The sequence below is a fragment of the Cervus elaphus genome, chromosome 14, assembly GCF_910594005.1.
Source record: "Cervus elaphus chromosome 14, mCerEla1.1, whole genome shotgun sequence".
NCBI lineage: Eukaryota > Metazoa > Chordata > Mammalia > Artiodactyla > Cervidae > Cervus > Cervus elaphus.
In genome coordinates, this window is record NC_057828.1 from 7,377,545 (window position 1) to 7,395,261 (window position 17,717).

At 54.3% G+C, this 17,717-nt stretch overlaps 1 protein-coding gene, 1 long non-coding RNA gene and 1 other non-coding gene across 4 annotated transcripts in view; 1 reads left to right on the forward strand and 2 right to left on the reverse strand.

Annotated features, from left to right (window-relative positions):
• The window catches only part of SLC26A9 (solute carrier family 26 member 9), a 31,743-nt gene extending 25,952 nt beyond the window's left edge, over nucleotides 1–5,791 (reverse strand). The window contains exon 1 of one of the 2 annotated variants that reach the window (XM_043924140.1): nucleotides 5,702–5,791. The gene's annotated coding sequence lies outside the window, so the exon portion shown is untranslated. The remainder of the gene's footprint in view (nucleotides 1–5,701) is intronic. The other variant, XM_043924139.1, reaches the window with a different exon arrangement.
• On the forward strand, nucleotides 3,751–7,445 carry LOC122708057. The gene is made up of 3 exons (XR_006344993.1): nucleotides 3,751–3,832; nucleotides 4,580–4,884; nucleotides 6,947–7,445. It is a non-coding gene; the product is annotated as an uncharacterized LOC122708057 (long non-coding RNA).
• On the reverse strand, nucleotides 6,962–7,034 carry TRNAG-UCC. Its single transcript has one exon. It is a non-coding gene; the product is annotated as a tRNA-Gly (tRNA).
• Nucleotides 7,446–17,717: the final 10,272 nt, after the last annotated feature.

Below are 17,717 nucleotides of genomic sequence, written 5' to 3' on the forward strand. Positions count from 1 at the left end.
GCGTGAGAGTGAGATAAATGTAAGTTGCTATTGTGGATAAGACTGTGTCCAGGTAGATGAAGGTCAGGTTGCTGTGTCTCATTCACTGGGCCACAGGACCCTGAGTTCCACCAGGACCTGTAAGCATGGTGCCCTGAAGAACCCCCCAGATGCTGCTCAGCTGGCAGGGCAGTTGTGGGGTGAGCCTGCCCACAGTGCCTGGGCCCACCCAGCCCTTTGCCTGGTGTTTACTGTGCACCCAACAAATGCTTGTTGAGTGAATCAATAAATGTTCTTTTGGAGAACACATGGGTTGAATTGAACAGGAGTAAAGGCCTGTAAGATATTTCAGTGGGACAAGCGAGAGACTGAGTTGCATAAGGAAAACAGCATAGGTTTTGGAGCCAGGATGACCTGGGTTGGAAGATTCGGTTTCTTCATCTGTAAATGGGGATAATAACAGTCCCAGGCATTTGCCATGAAGACTAAATGAGATCATGAGTGTGAAGTCTGGTCTTCCAAGGGCACCCAGTGAATGGTAACGGTGATGATTACTATGATTAAGATGGGAGGGTGCTTCCTTCCTCTTGGGAGAGACTGTTCAGAGGCTTCCAGCCCTTCACCTCCAACAAGGCAGGGTGGCCTCGCTCCTCCTTCCCCGCCCCACCCTTTCATTGCGCCTGGAAGGGTCCGACCTTCCCAGTACTTTGCCTGATGGGCTCTATGGGAGAAATGAGTGGGGGTCATGACCCTCTGGAAGGACCCCAAACTCCAGCCTGGCTTCAGAGGAAGACTCATAGACTTGGGGAGTCTATGCCTGGCCACCAAACGGACCACTTATAAAGGAATAGTCAGGGTTTTCAAGGGAGCTGCACCAGGAGAGGGAAGAGGGGGCAATGGAAGGTCTTGTTTCCATGCCAAGCAGCACGCAGTGATACCAGAGGCTCTGCGTTCTAGGGATGTGTGTTGGGGGGAGAGAGGGTGGTCAGTATCTGATCCCACAGAACCAACTCACCCGGCTCCCTTGCTTGGCTCCCTCGTGTCCTCAGTGGCACCTTTCGCTACCCAGCATTCTTGTCCCTGCCCTTACCCTCCTGCAGCCTCCACATTCAGCAGCCCATCAAACCCCATCGCTGTTTCCTTCCGGTGTCACTCCCAGGTCTTATCTCACACCTGGACTATTGCATTAGCCTTCTGACCGATTCCCCAGCCCACACCCCCAGCTCAGAAACTCTCAGCTTCCTCGTGTCCAGGAGCGGATCAAGTCCAGACTCCTTATTTTGGCATGTTTGTCTGCGCATTACCTGACCCTGGTTTGGTGGACTCAGTAGATCTGTAGGTTGCACCTGCCCTCTGTATCCGGGCTGTCCACTCACCCCCACTGAGCAAGCTTCCTCAGTTTTCCCTCTGGGGCTCCGTCCATACTTTCCACCTTACCTGAGATGCCCTGACTCATTCTGCCCTCACTCAGCCCTGCCCAGTCTTAAGACCTGCTAGGTTCCTCCTCCTCCCTCTCTTCCTTCTCCCTGCCCTCCTCCTCCTTTTCTCTGATGCCTTTCCTGATCACTCTGGCCTGGGATCTCTTTCTCCTCAAAACTCCTTTCTTTGGACCCCTCCAACCTGCACACCACTATTGGCTTCTGGCAAAGGGGGTCCAGGAAAAGGGGCATTGGTGCCGGAAATCCTTTCGAGAGCACAGATGAATTTGGACAACATGAGACTGTTTCCGCCCTTGTGGGCAGGCTTTATAGAGACAGGGCTTAGATGCTAGGGGAGTTCCCACTGACAAAGGAGAGAAGATGCCTCCCTTTACTGGAATGTAAAATCTGCCTCTCTCCCCATATGTTGGTTGTCTTCTTCTAGACATGGGTGCTGAAGGGAAGAAGGCTCTGGGAGCTTTTGCAACCCTGAGTGTGCACTATGTATAAAAATGAGAACCCAGCAGCCCACCAGCTTCAGAAAGCTTTGTTCAGAAGGGGACCTGAGGACCAGGCAGGTCCAAATCTCTCCTTTTGTGGATGAGGAAACTGAGTCTCAGAGGTGGGAATTTGAGTCAGGCCTTTGATGCCGACTCAAGGGTTCCTGTTGAAAAGGTCTCAGACCTTCCAGAGATGACTCTGGCTTCCCTGAGAGGCATTGGACATCCCATGACCTTCCATCCCAGCCAGTGATACAGGATGTCCAGGTTCTGCTCTTCCTCCTGAGGGCTCTGTGGGAGGTTGTGGTTCCTCCCCGGACCTGGACTTTCCCAGGACAGGGACAGACAGAGCAGCAAACCTGCAACCACACGAGCTGCCCCAGCTCCTGGTGAGGAGGTGCCCCGGTCATACTTCCTAATTCCAAGACTAGGGGTTGAGGCTGGGTGGGGCTTCGGAGGGGAGGTTACTTCATCCCCAGCCAGTCCTTCAGGCCTGGAGGATGGGGGGATGGGAGAGAGAGGCGGAAAACGGTGAGCTGGCAGAGTGGTGGGAGGCACCGCCTCTCCTAGATGGCTCCCGGGGTTCTCAGAGTCCAGGACCTCCCAGGGACCCCCAGGAAGGGCTCCTACAATGCCCGGTTAGGGGCGCAAAGGTGAAAGAGGGAGCAAAAAAGGGAGAGGGTGTAGGGAACACGAAGACTTGATCCCTGGTTAAACAAACACACAGCCCTGCCAAATGATGTCAACATGGCTGAAAAAAGTCAAGTGCTCTATTGCCATAGGTGTGTATCACCTAGCCTGCCTCCCATCAAACTGTGTGGGCCCCTCCAGAGTCCCCCATCCCCCACTGGATCGGGGACAAACAGCAGGTGCCATGTGACAATATGGAGGAACAAAAGGGTGCCCCTCCCCTCCCCAGTGTGGAGGCAAGGAGGGAAGGTCCTGAGTTGCTGGAGAGAACTACAGTGGGGTGTGGGGCTTAAGGGCAGCAGAAGGTGAGAAGAGGAGAGGGCAGGAGAGGTGGGTGTCTGGACAGTCCCCAAGGCTTGGCAGGGGACTGGGGTCACATCTGGGGCAAGCGGGGATCGGGGGTTTTGCAGAGCTAAGGAGCTGGGGGTGGGGACAGGGGGAAATGGACTCCGTCAGGAGGGCGCAGACAAGAGCAGACACTCCTCTTGGGTTCTTCCTCAGAATCTTAATCCCCCTGCAGTGAGCTCATTCAAAAGAAAGCCCACTGCAATCTCCTCCCAGTTGTATTTCTGACAAGGTCTGTCTACAATGCCCATGAGAATGCTGTGGGCAAAGATGGGCTTGGGCATCGTGCCCGAGTGAAGGCATAGAAAGGCTTGGAACGGTGCCCAGCCGCGGTATGTGAGCAACAAATTTGCACTGTGATTATTATTACTCCGATTACCCTGGAGGGGTCTTTTCATCGTGCCTCTGTAACCTCAGGCAGGTCATTCTGCCTTTCTTGGGCTTCTTTTTCCACTCTCCTCTGACTTGCCTCCCACCCACTCTTCCCCATGCCCTTGTTCCTCTGGAAGTTTCCAGGACTGGTGAGAGGAGGACAGAGAAGTCATTTCAGAAGGGGCAGGACACCTGGGGAGCAGAGAGCTGCAGAGCCCGTCTGTGGGGTGTCAGTGGCCTGGGGGTGATCCCGTCATTGTGGCCTAGGCTGACTTCCTCCTCAGCCCTGCGGGGTGTGTGTGTGTGTGTGTGTGTGTGTGTGTGACTGGGGGGGAGTCCTTTGATGTGCACACGTGCCAGGCACGGGAACAACCCCAGCTCAGCCAACCCACCTCGGTCTTCTTATCACTGGTCCCTACCCGGGCGATCGCTGTGTCCTGGGCAGAGGAAAGGTCACTTTCAGGCTTCCCCTTTGCTCTAGCTGCTGGCTCCTCCCCGTCTCATCCAGGGTGGGAGTCAGAGGGAAAGGTAAGTGCTGAGGTGTGTGGGGTGGGAGCTGGGGACAGGAGAGGAGGGCTGGGGTCTCAGCTAGCGACCGCGTCTCTGGCATGAAGGAGTGTGGGCGGAGAGGCCTGTGAGTTTTCAAGACCTTTTATCAACACTCCTTTTATCTCTACTGCCTCCATGTTTCTTGGGCAAATTTCCCACCCCCTCTTAACCCCAGCCCAATTCCCTCACTGGTAATGCCAGGCGAGAGCATGAAATCTCTCTGTGTTGCCTTCTTGCTCTCCAGCTGTTCTAGGGCCTGGCATCCCCACCGGGGGGAATCCCTGCCACCCACCCCATCCCACTGCTTATCTCTAAGCCCGCGAGCCCCTCTCTGCTTTCTCTGCCCAAGACAGCTGCTGGGCTGAGGAATCAGTTCCAGCAGGAGGGCACTTCCCAGCAGTGAGACCTGACCAAGGTCATGGGTGCCTGAAACACTTCAGGTCAGGCTCTGGGAGGTCTGCATGGAGACTGGGGCTAGTCTTGTGCACCTCTTGGAAGCAGCTGGGTGTCCAAGCACTCCAGTGAGGGGCCCGCTGCTCTGGTTTAAGAAATCTGGAGCTTCCTCAGTGCTGACCTGGTCACTCATTCCCTCGGGGACTTCCCTGGGATCAGATGTGGGTTGTTTGATTTAGCTCAACACACATTCACTAAATACCTGCTTTGTGACCATCCCTTGAAAGACTCTGGACACCAAGAGATAAAAATGAATTCTCCTCTGTCCCCCAGGCTTTCATGAAAATGAGTCTTCAGGTCGGCCGACCAGTCTCTGGGAGGCACCCACAGAGCCCATCCTGGTGCTGAAGGAGCTGTGTGTGCCAGCCTTGGTGCTGCCCGGGGAGGTTCTTGCCGGGTTCTGAACGCCAGGGCCAAGGGAGGCCAGGAGGGCCATGCCAGAGGGATATCAGTGGGAGTGATGCTGTTGCGGGGGAAGGCCTCTCTTGATTTGCCCTACTTGGCATGCTGTGCCTTCCCAAGAGGCACGGCCTTAAAGCTGGTCTTTCTCCTGGTCCTCAGACTCAGCACAGTCAAGTGTAAGTGGGGGAGCTTGTGCTCAAATGACAGGTTGGCTTGCCCAAGCCTGGGGACCCTGTGGGCTCATTGGGAGGAGTGGGGGTCCTGCCTGAGGGTGATTTGGGCCCCTCCGAGCTGTCGGACGAGGAGCTAGGAGCTGGTCCAACCCTCAGGTGGCTGGGTCCTGCTGCTGCCTGCCTGCCTGATGGAGCCCTGCTTGCTGTCTCTAAGCCTCACTTTGCCCTCCAACCTCCCCCAACCTCTCAGGACTCAGGGGACACGGAGCAGGAGGCAGGTGCCTTGAGCAGGTGGAGAAGCAAACAAGTGAGAGAGAATGTCTTGGGGCAGAAGGACAAGGAGACAGTTGCAGAGAGACTGGAGAGCCAAGCATTAAGAACTTGTTGCTTCCAAGACTTGCAAAGAAAGGGAGAGGTGCAGCCAGCAGCCTCAAAGGCCGGTGCCCCGGGAAAGGTCCAGTATTTTTGTTCTTTCCTCTGCAAAGGGAAGAAGCCCGTGCAAAGGAGCCGACTGTTTCTCCTCACCCCATCTGGGGGTCTGGCAGGTCTCTCTGCTGGAGCTTCTGTCCTGCATGCTCCCTTGGCCCCCGGCCCTGCAGCTGAGACCTTTACATGGAAGTGAGGGCCCCAGGGGTTCCTCAGGGCTGAGGGGCTGGGCACTGTTCTCAGACCTGGGGTGCTGGAGCCTGCTCCCCACCAGTGCTCAGGTTGGCAAACAGCCGCTGCCGTGGCCGGCTGGTCCCTGTCATCCCTCCCCTCACGGACCCCCGCCCTCCTCCAGGGATGACCCCAGCCCAGCGGGCGCCTGGCTGGTGCTTACCGGTGGGTGAGCAGGGCCGTCTGGGCAGGGCTGCAGGCGTGTCCGGGGAGCGGGCAGCTGAAAGGTGTGCGAGGTGTGCGAAAGGGCTCTGCTCAAATAATCCAGGGAGGCGTTTATAAATAACTTTACCTCAGGGCCGCGGGGTGAGCCCCGGCTTCCGATTGGCTCGGAGGGGAAGTGGTTTTGAACACTACACCATAGCTAAGCCTGGGGAGATAGGAAAAGGAGATAAGGGAAGAAAGGTCCCAAATGAACAGCCCTTTTTTTGTTTTGCCCAAGGAGCAGGGCTGTTTGATGGGAGCTTGGCACTTCCTAAATCCACCCCGGAGACAATAGGTCACATTCAACGGCCCCGGCCCCACGGGCTCCCCCAGGGCCAGCCAGCCGTGGCTGAGGAGGGGTCGAAGCAGACCCCTCTCCAAGCTTGCTGTCCTGCTGCTTCTGGGGTCAAGCCGCCTGGCCTCTTGGACAAGGGGATGCATTGAGGCCACCCAAGGGGAGGGGGCCTGGGGCTTCTTGCTCTGAAGGTTGGAGACTCGGGGTGTTGCAGGGGGACGGTGTTGCAACCCCTGAGGAAGGCTGCAGGCCATTTTGGGGGAGGCCTGAGGGCCCTTGAGAGGTTTGGGGCAGTGGTGGAGACCTGGGTCCCAGCTCCGACCCCAGCCTTAAGTCACTCGTAAGTTCTGTGTCTTGACTGATGCCCTCCTAACTTCCCAGGTAGGGTGTGCGGGGTGCATGGGAGTTTGGGGTATGGTAAAGGCACTCAAGAGACTGGAATGCCAGCAGATATGTATAAGGTGACCCAAAGGCTCGCGCATCTCTGTCACAGGCCTCTGTCACCTCCATCAGTGAACGCCCCTCGGTCGTGGCTCGGCTCAGGTTGCCACGTGCCTTCTGGGTTAGAGCTGCCCACCCACTCCATGCTCACTCAGTGTTGTGAACCTCAGGAAGGGCAGAGTCGTGGGTTAGGGGAGTTTCTTGACATATTTCCTGAGAGAGGGGGTCCCCAGCTGGTGCCAGAAGCCCCTTCCTTCTCACATCTGGGGCAGTACTGTGTTGGTCTGAATTGTCCTCTCATCTCTCCAGAAGACAACAGAGGCTCTGAGATGGGTTGGAATCAGTACAGGGGGTTTCAGTAAGTCCCCCTGGAAGCTAAGGAGAAAGTCCCACTGAGAAGGTGAAATGAGCTACCTTAAGCACATAATAAGGGTTCAATAAAAATTTTTTTTTTTTCTTTCTGTGCAGCATGTGGGATCTTCGTTCCTTGACTGGGGATTGAACCCATGCCCCCTGCATTGGAAGCACAGAGTCTTAACCACTGGACCACCAGGGAAGTCCCACAATAAATACTTGTTGAATGAATGAAAGAATGAATTGTCTGCAAGCCCAGCCCAAGGCAGAGTTTGCAGATGCATTGCTTATGGGGATGAGGGTAATACCCAAGTCACTCAGAGTTGTCAGGGTGTAGCCAGGGGCCTGAGCGAAGCTGGCCCCAGGATGTCTGCCACCTGCCGGAGGCCGGGCGTGTGCGTGGGCACTTCCTCCAGCAGCCCTGCCCCAGGCCCCTGCACAGGCCTAGCCGTCATGTTCCACCACTCCCTCTGCTTCATCATAGTAACAATGCACTGGTCACAGCGGAAATCATGTGTCCAGCCACTGTCTCTCTCCAAGGACTGTGAACTCCATGAGGAGGGTAGGGCAGTACCTGTTTCATTCACTCCTGCATCCCTACCGTGTAACTCAGTGCCTGCCACTTAGTAAAAGTTCAGTATAGATTTGTGCAATGGGTGAATGACTGTGTGATGAAATCTTCAAACAAAGTAGAGCCAGAGGTCCAGAGCTGGCGCATCCATCTCCAGTATTGCCCAGCGGCATGGGTAACATGACCTGGTCTAAACTTTGCACAGATGAGTTATCAGTGTTAGTCACTCAGTTGTGTCTAACTGAGACCCCGTGGACTATAACCTGCCAGGCTCCTCTGTCCATGTGATTCTCAGGCAAGAACACTGGAGTGAGTGGCCGTTCCCTTCTCCAGGGGGTCTTCCTGGTCCAGAGATTGAACCCGGGTCTCCTGCATTTCAGGCGGACTCTTTACCGTCTGAGCCCCCTTATCAGACTCTCCCAATAACCAGGTGACTGTGAGCACCAAGATCAAACAGCTAAGTTCCCTTGCTGGGATACCATGCCTGCAAGGGAAATCTTTCTGTCGTACTTTGATTCTTTGAGTGCAGAGAATGTACTGTCCAATTGTCTGGGGCATCTAGGACTGCCTGCAGGTACATTTCTCTCTTTTAAATGACCCGTGGACATTTTGGTCTATCGATTGATCTACTGTGAGTTTTGTTAATGTGAGTCAGTCTGTCCTGAATCTGATTGACTTTCGATAGTGACACTGGGTGACAGACAGGTTATCTGGTTTAATTCTCATAGCAACCATGTGATGTAGTCATGTTACTGCCATTTTTAGGAGGAGTAAACTGAAGTTGACTGAAGTGAAATAACTTGCTCAAAGTCACAAAGGCCTCGTTTGAAGAGGCAGAAATCCAATTTGGATATTATGGCCTCAAATTCTATGCTTAGTCCATTTTACCACTTTAATTTTTGACCCACAAAGCAAAGGATGACAGCCACCTTTTAAGACTCCACCTTTTATACACTTTCAGCCTCCCCATCAGGTATATCTTCCAAGATAACTTGAGTAAAGATGGCTGAGGCCTACAAAATGGGGCTGGCAACTTGTTGATGCTCCTCCCTAGCCCTTCTCCAACCGTCTTGGCAAAATTCCGGGAAGGCTGATCTTGTATAATAGTGACAGGAAGAGCATAGAGCCTTGAGGGTTCTCTGAAGGCACCAAGGGAGGTAGACAGAGCCCTCAGAATCTGGGGAAAGCCAGACCAGAGGCCAGAGAAACAGAGGACAGGAGGGAGAGGCAGATGGCTCAAAAGGACATCTTAGGGGTATCTTGGATAGAGTTAAATTATGGGACGGTGGGTAGGTGGAGAGAAAACAAAGGCGGGGAGAGACAGATGGCAGGAATGACAGCACAGAGAAGAGGCAGACTCAGAAACCAAGAGCCAGGGGCCAAGAGCAAGCACATCAGCCTCCCAGCAGTCCTGACTTTGTTAAATCATTGTCTGCTTTTCATGGTGAACACATTTCAGCGTCAACCCTGTACTTTCCTGGAGCATACAGGTTCTCCGTTGGTAACAGCCTTACCCCTAGAGTTGAAAACTGTATTCATCCATCCGTCCATTCATTCACTTAACTTAACCATCGCCCAATGCCAGGATGCTGCGCTGGGGATACTGAGATCCACAAGGCCCACCCCCCTGCCCTGAGAGGATCTCACTCTTGGGGGAAGACAGCGAGGTGAAGAGACCCTCATCACATGCAGTCACAGTGCCATGGCCATGCGGAGGAGAGACTGTGGGGATGCTGGGAGGTGGTCGGGAAAGGCTTTCCCCAGGAGGGGACACAGAAGGGCCTATCGTGGCCAGAGCCTGGGACTTGAGGTTTAAACCCCACGTGGCCACTCATAGGAGGAAGTGGGACAGGGACTGTCCTAGAAGCACTGTTTTTATAGGGGAGGGGTCCCAGCATGTCTCCAAGCCTCTGACCCCTGACTCCATCCCAGGTTCTCCCTTGATATCCTAACCCTGAGTTTCCATCTGACCAGAGCTCCACCCTATTCTTCAGCAAATCTTAGAGTGGTGCGTGTACAGACACACATACGCTCATACCAAACAGATTTGGGGGATTTACTGAGTTATGCAGGTAAAGCCAAAGTAGTCACAAAGTACCCTTCTGACGATGTCACCTTGGAGCTGGTCCAGCTAAGGAGCAGCTAGTTTCCACACTAGTAAACTGAGGCTAGACCTCAAGAAGATGAATCATGCCACTTTTAGCCTTATCTGCACCTGCTGGCTTCTTGTACCTGTGCCTTGCGTGGGGCCTGGGCCAAGCGTGCGGGCAGGATCATGTTTTGGGCAAAGCAGCCCAGCAACTTAAGCAAACACCTCAAGGCTGGAGTCAGAAAAACCTTCAGCACCTTGCCCTGCGGTGGCAGGATCTGACCTGGCCCTGCAGGTGCCAGCTTCCTGAGTTCCCGGGAGCTGGCAGGGCTGCAGGGGTACCCACGGAGAAGCCAGCTCGCACCTCTCTCCCCAGGGAAGCCAGAGCACAGAGCGGTGAGCGTCTGAGACGGGTCAGGGGACAGGGGAGGCCAGGCGAGCGGCAGGGACGCCAACCTGTGTCCGGCCTTTTAACTCAGGGCACCGGAGCTGCTGCCGTGTGCCTGGCACTGGGCTAGGCGCTGGCGACCGAGACCGAAGGCAGCCAGGCCCCGAGAGGCCAAGACTGAAGAGTCGGCAGAGGGAGGCTTCCCGGAGCACACACAGCTGGAAGGCAGTATGTTGGAAGGAAGCTAAGGGGGCTCTGAAGGGTGTAGAGTGAGGACAGGATCCGTCTCTGAGAGTCAGATCAGTGCTGGCCAAGACCTCCAAAGCACCTGGGGCCAGAGGAAGGGGCATGTCGTTGAACCCTCGGATGAGGAGCAGAAGAAGGGGTCTCAGGGTTCCGAGTCCTCTCCCTCATTTTACAGGTGAGAGAGAGATGGGAGGTCCCAGAGATGGGAGGGACCTGCCCAAGGTCACCCAGAGAGGCCATGTCAGAGCCCAGGCTGGGTGCGACCCAGGACCCCAACCTGGCCCTCCAGCCTGGCCTCTCTCTCCACAAAGTGGGTGGGAGGTGGTTTGTGACCCTTCCTCCCTTCTCCGCGGCACCCAGGGGCTCTCGAGAGACACCGGGTATCCAGGGTGCTGCTGGTTGCAGAGGACTCCCTGCTCGTGGGGCCCAAACACTTTGCCGGGAGGTTTGGGACAAGTAGGTTTATAGCGTCGGGCCCGGGAGCCCAGGTATGCTGGCCCTGCAAGCTTCCAGACAGGGGAGATGAGTCTGCTCAGGCCAGACCTTGGTGGACTCGGTGAGGGTGTTCAAGGCACTTCAGCCTGCCCTGGGAACCCTGTGGATGAGGCTTGAGGTGAGGACGGGGGGAGTTCCACATCTAGTCACGCTGACCACAATTCTGGCTTTGGGCCCTTAAGCCAAGTGTGTACTAACTTGGTATACGGGCTGTCTCCAAGAGGGGTATAGAGGTTGCGGTATAAGAGGACCTAGACCCCCTCCCAATTCTAGGAGAACTGAGATAGCTGGAGAAACATGGCACTGACAATCTTGGTTCCAGGGTCTCGCCCTAGCTCCAGGGTCTAGCTTGGGCAGAGAGAGAATTTGATCACAAGAGGGTCTTGACCTAGCAAAGAAATTGGAAATGATGCCTCCCCATCTCCCCTTTCTTATCCCACATTCTCCAGGAGAGAATAAAACTGGAAGGTGCCTATCACTCGCCAGCCAGTCCAGTCCTCCCAACTCTTCCTTCCCATCACCCCTGACCACACGGGCCTCTCTCCTCTGCGTGCTCTCTGAACCCCAACTGGCCAAAGGTGAGGTGGTCTAGGTCTTCTAGTTGCTGTCTCCCCAGCAGCTCTTTGAAGTCAGTGACTATGTCACGGGTACGTGAGAGGCATCAGGATGCAGTGGGAAGAACAGAGACTTCAGGCTGAGAGTCTGGCTCTGGGTTTGCTGATCATGTGATCTTGGGTCCGTTTGTTCACTTGGGAGGCTCAGTCTGTTCACCTGTCCAAGGGGACACCTGGCGAGAAGGAAATGGCTTTTGTAAGGCAGGTTCCTTTCCGTGGGGCATGACCGCCTGGCCTTTTGCCCATATCCATCAGCTCTCTGATACCTGCTACCCTCAGCCCTTTGGCCACACCCCAGCCTGTGACACCCTTTGCCACCCTGCACCTCAATGGCCCTGCTCCCTCGTCTCAGGAGTCAGGAGTGCTGGGCTCCCACTCGCAGGCCTTGCCCTCCTGGCCTCCCAGGGATGCAGCCGAGTGGCAGACTGGGTTCAAGAAGGCTCTCCTCCCGAGTTGCTGCAACCAAACATCAGGGCGTTGTCACACCTGGGCCTTGGAGCCCCTCCCACCTCTGGGAGGTGCCAAGCAGGAGGGTGTGAGCGTGAATGTCGGTGTGCATGTGCACGATGTGGGCACTGAACAAGTGGCTTTTCTAAAAGGGAGTGGGGCTCGGGGCATGTGGACACCCCTACTTGTGCCCCCCCCCCCACCTCACAAGCTCCCCAATGACTTTCTGTCTGTGGTCTTTGCCTCACCCTGCAGCCTGTGGGCTGGTGGGTGGGGGTGAGTCCCCTCACCCTCTGGGTTCTGGTGCCCTCCTGCCTGAGGAACCTGCCCTAGGTGAGGGCAGTCCTTGCAAGAACAGAGCCTCGCAGCTGGGACTCCCCTCGGTTCATGTTGGAGAGAGGGACGGTGGAGGGGAAGGTGTCTCCCTGAGTTTCCCCCAGAGGCTGTGTTGGGCGATAAGTCCAGAAAGTTATTCCCCAAATAAGCCTCCCTTGCTGTGTTTTCTCAACCCTCCAAGGTCAGGTCACCGAGCATCCTGATTCCACCCTCTCCCTGCCCAGAACCAGCCGTCACAGGCTCGGGCAGAGGAGGGAGCACGCTGGGGTAGGTTTTCAGCCCCAGAGCAGAGGTTGTTCACTCTTGGTAGGCGACTGGGACCAGGTCAAGGCTTCAGCCCGGACACACTCAGAGCTCCTCAGTCCTGACCAGCCTGAACACCATTCTCCCTCTGGGAGTCGGGGGGGTGGGGGCGTAAGACGTGCATGGAATTCCCCGAGAATGTGGGAGAAAGTGGTCCCAGCGTGACGGATGGTGCAGGAGGGGACCTAGGCCAGTGTGCTGGGACCTCAGCTGGGGCCGCTTCTCTGGGTCTCCCAGCCCAGCAGGCAGAGGTGTGTATGACGGAGGTTGGCCGCGAGGCTCTGAGGTCCAAGGCTCGAGAAGCACGTGTCCCAACTCCAGAGTGCGGGGAGCAGGCCACAGCGCGGACGGCTTTGGAGGAGTCCTCAGGACAACTTGGTCCCTTGGGGCTAGCTCCTGGCAGCTGTCCAGGGCTGAGCTCCGGCCTGGGCCACTCACAGAGCCACTTTGTTCCCCAGGAACCGCTCGGGTGTTTAGCTCGTCTCGTCCTGCTGGTACATTTGTTGGCTGTGATTCCCACTGAGGACATCTTCAGAGGCAGGCAGGGCGCCAGGCTTGCGGGCAGGACCTGGACTGCTCCGTCAAGCAGGGAGCTGGGAGAAGGGACACTTACCAGCCTTCAATGTGACCCTTGGGGCTGTTTGCCAAGGGCAGTGGCAAGTCTGCCTGGGAAGTTCTGATGCCACTGCTGGCCCTGCAAGGAGGCTGAGAGCAGAGTCCGCTGCCAGCGTGTCCTGGGACTGGCTCTGGCTCCCTGGGAACAAGCTGTGTGACTAGGGGCAAGTTACTGAACCTCTCTGAGCTCTTGTTTTCCTCATCTCCAAAATAAGAGTGATAACAGCACCTACTTCAGAGTGATGTTGGGGAGATTAAACAAGGTAATTCATGAACCCCTTGGGCAGCATGGAGATCAAATCAGTCAATCCTCAAGGAAGTCAACCCTGACTGATTCACTGGAAGGACTGATGGTGAAACTCCAATACTTTGGCCACCTGATGTGAAGAGCCGACTCATTGAAAAAGACCCTGATGCTGGGAAAGATTGAAGGCAGGAGGATAAGGGGATGACAGAGGATGAGATGGTTGGATGGCATCCATGACTCAATGGACATGAGTTTGAGCAAACTCAGGGAGATGGTGAAGGACAGAGAAGCCTGGCGTGCTGCAGTTCATGAGGTTGTAGAGTCAGCTCAGACATGCCTTAGCAATTGAACAACAACTCATGAAAAACATTTATCACAAGATCTGGCGATTTCCAGAGGGCCCACCCCACCCACCTGGTCCTTCCTCTTCTACCCTCTCCCCATCCAGCTTGAAATGCTCTCCCTTCCTCTCAGTTCTCCAAGTCCTTCAGCTCAAGCCACGTGTCCTCCGTGCAGCCAGCCTGTTTGCTCCGATTGCATTCAGATTCCTGTAGTTCTCTCAGGTGATAACCGCAACTAGACACTCGATCATGTGCTCTTAGGGATTTGGCTTTAATGGTTTACAAGGGACTCTCTTCCTGGTTCATAGGAGTTGGGTGTTTTGCTTCTGTTGTGTCCTTCACGGACCAAAATGTCCTAAGCTTATCTACCGACTGACAGCCCATCCTGTGTCCTGCCCAGGGCGATTATAGAAGGACCATCGTTCATTGTGTTTTCAGCCTTGGTCTGTGAGGGTCCAAGCTTTCCAGGAGGTGCTTCATTTGCAGCCACATCCCAGCAGCTGACAAGACCCAGTCGAGGGTCACGACTGACCCCCATTTTGCCTGCTTGTGCCCCATCCCTCTGATTAAAGATCCACTTCCCCTCTGGGGCTGAGGTTCCTGTGGGCAGGCTTGGGAGTGTCTGGGCATCCCTGGGTAGGTTTTTCAGCTCTTAGCTCATTCTTGCTCTCCATTGCCCACCGGCCATGGAGAGAGGGCCCCTCTGGGAGCTCTGCTCTGCTGCCTCCTGGAGCTCCCGCCCTCGAGGTTCAGCATCTCAGGGCACCCCGTGCGTCCCACAGGAGGGCGGTGGGAGCTTCCCTCCAGGCTGTGTGAACTGTGGCAGCCCAGCCCCGCGAAGCCATGCTGCAGACTGCTAGCTCTCCACCACCAGTGAGCGACAGCATTGCTGTGGGCACGCGGTGGCACGCTGGAGTCCACTCCCCAGCCTCCCTCACTGTGTGACTGAGTGCTCATAATGCAACGCTGAGCCAGAGGAGCCCCGTCCAGGTCTGGGCCTTGAGATGCTGGCTGAGTCTCCACGCTCTTCCTCCTCCCGCCATGCTGACGACCCAGCACCAACCGTGCACAACGACAACGGCCTGGCAAACGGGGAACAACAGATGGAAAGGCTCTGAGCTCATGAATGACCTTATGAAGCCGAGGGCTGCAGTAGCCTTGAGCCTGCTGTAGGAAAAAAGAGAGACTTTATTCTGCAGTCCACGGTGCTTCGGTCCTCTCCATTGGGTTGTAGTCTAGTTTTTAACCCACACATGGGCCCCGAGTGTGATGAGAACACTGTCCCTTCAGCTTTTGCTTATAGTCACCACAGCTTGGCTCGGGAGAGAGAACGTAGACGCCCATTTCCTGGGTTCTCCTCCTCTGCCCCGGAGACTTGACCACAGGAACTCTTCCTTTCCTGTAAAGAGAGGTCTGGAGGACCTCTGATTCACCGGCTTATCAGTCACACCCAGTCTCTGGATCCCAATCTGGGTCAGCTGAGACTCCCAGCCCTGTGCTTATCCAACAGCAGAATCTTTTTTTTCCCTTTCCCTTTCTCTCTTTCTAAAAAAAGATTTTATTGAATTATTGATTTATAATGTTGTGTTAGTTTCTGCTGTACCACAGTGTAATTCAGTTCTATCTCTCTATGTATATATATATATATACACTTTTCATTTTCTTTTCCATTATGGTTTATCGCAAGATATTGAATGTAATTCTCTCCGCTATACAGTAAGACCTCATTGTTTATCAGTTTTATATACAGCAGCTTGTATTTGCTGATCTCAGACTCCCAATCCTTCCTTCCCTGACCCTGACTCCTTGGCAACCAGAAGTCTATTCTTTCTCTCCAACAGCAAAATCTTTATAATTGATGCCCCGGTTAAGGTGAGCCTTCCTGGATGAGGGCGCTACCCTCCTGCTTAGTTCACCTCTGTCTCCTGCTTAGAATGCGAAGATAGGGGAAGGGTGGGGGTCTTAGGGTTGGGGAACAACCCCACGGATTTGTGGTTTCTAGTCTGTGGAGTCTCCCTGGGGTTAGCAAGTGGATGAAAAATGGAGTTGTGTTACTGACTAAGGTTAAGGAAAAATGGTGCTTTGTATTTTGTAGAGCAGTCACAATTTATAGGGTGCTTTCCACATGCACCATCTCATCTAATTGTTGGCCACAGCCCTGTGGCGGGGACAGGGGCTATTCATCACTGCTTTGCATACATGGAAACTAGGGATAAGTTTCCCACGCCTGGGAAATACCCAAGCTTGTATCAGACCTCGGGGTTCCCGACTTTCTAGCTTTGTGCTCTCATGTTTCCACCCTGCCAGGCTGAAAAAGAATGATATGTTTTGACTTATGCCCAGGAAGTACCTGGCCTGCATTTCTTCTGAAAAGGGAAGGACTTCCTTGATGTGAGGGTAGGGGCAAGGGAGACACTTAAACTGGACTTGTCTAGAGACAAACAGTTGAATGGGATGTACAGTCCCTTCTGGTGAACACCTTGAAGCCCCAGGACTTCCCTGAAGTTCCCAGACCAAACAAAGGGTTTGTTGTTTTCCCCTCACATCCTGTCCCCATCCAATTCCTGCCCTTACTCCAAGACTGCAAGGCAAGCGGGTCTGCAGGCCTAGGCTTGTATGGGGGGTGGGGTCTGGGCAGGGGCAGAGATGTCCCAGTGGGGTGAATCCCACTAGACTGGTCCTGGAAAGTGTCAGCTGAGAGAGTCCTCGGCCTGGGAAGGCTGGGGAGGAGGGGGGCGGGGATCGCTCTTTCACCTCCAGTGGCTCAGCCACACCAAGTGCTTGGGTGGAGTGCAGGATAAAGGCCAGTGGAGAAGAAAGGTTGGTTTGACCCCAGTGCTCCTGGTTTGGCTGCCCCACCAATTACACAAACAGTCCTGAGCACCCAACATGAGCACACCCACATGTCTAGAACCACAGACCCCAGGTTCAGCCCCCGCTGGCCTCTTTAGTGAAGCAGCATGCAGGATTTAAGTTAGACACAAAGGAGAACTTCCTGGGGTGAGGGTATTAGATCAGAGACTGGGCCGTGTGGAATCTTCTGAAGGAAGCTTGAGAGTCTCTGTAAATGTGGAAGAGATGTTTATCTCTCTGATTGTTGGGGTGAGGGTAGGGGTGAGGGAGACACCTAAATTGGACTTGCCCAGAGACCAGCAGATGAATAAGGTGTGCAGTCCCTCCTGGTGAACACCCTGAAGCCCAGGCAGAAGGAGAAGCAATAAAGGAACAAAGTGAAGAGGCACAGAGAGCCCCCCGCTTGCTTGTTTCTGTACCTGGGAAAGGGAGAGGGAGGGAATCTGGGGCTTGGAATACTGCAGTGGGGGCACTGCTCGACTGCTGGACAGAAAGTTTTCAAAGAAGGACTCTTTGGTCCTTAGAACAGGGAAGTGGTGAGGAGTCTGTGAGAAGGAACATTTCCCTGTATTCAGGAGGCCAGGGACATCTGCAGTTGTCATCAGATCGGCCTGGGCATGTGAATTCAGGGGGGCAGGACGAGTGGGAAAGGGGCGAGGCAGGCCAGAGAAGCGTTGTTGGGCTCTCCGCTCCCTCAGCCAGACCAATCAAGACCTGTGAGAGGGGCTCAGAAGGTCCTAAGGAGGTAGGATGATTCCTGGATACTCTATTTTTATTTCCGCATTTTATTATGAAAGATTTTAAACACACAGAAAGGTCAAAAGACTTCTCCATTGAACACCGTATACCCACCACCTAGATTCTACCATTAACATTTGCTATATGTGTTTTATCACATGTCCCATTATCTATCCCTCTATCCATCTAATTTCTGGATGCATTTTAAAGTGAGGAGCAGGCCCTGAAAAAAATGCTAATTATTAGATAAATGCAAATTGAAACTACAATCAACTCACACCGGTCAGAACGACCACCATCAAAAAATCTACAAATAATAGATGCTGGAGATAGTGTGCAGAAAAGGGAACACTCCTACACTGTGGGTGGGAATAGAAATTGGTACAATAGCTATGGAAAACAGTCTGAAGTTTCCTTAAAAAACTAAAAATAGAGTTGCCATATGATACAGCAGTCCCACTCCTGAGCAAATATCTGAAAAAGATAAAAATTCAAAATCAAAAAGGTACATTCACCCCAGTGTTCAGAGCAGCACTCTTCACAATCGCCAAGATATGGAAGCAACCTGAGTGTCCATCAGCAAACGAAGAGTAAAGAAGATG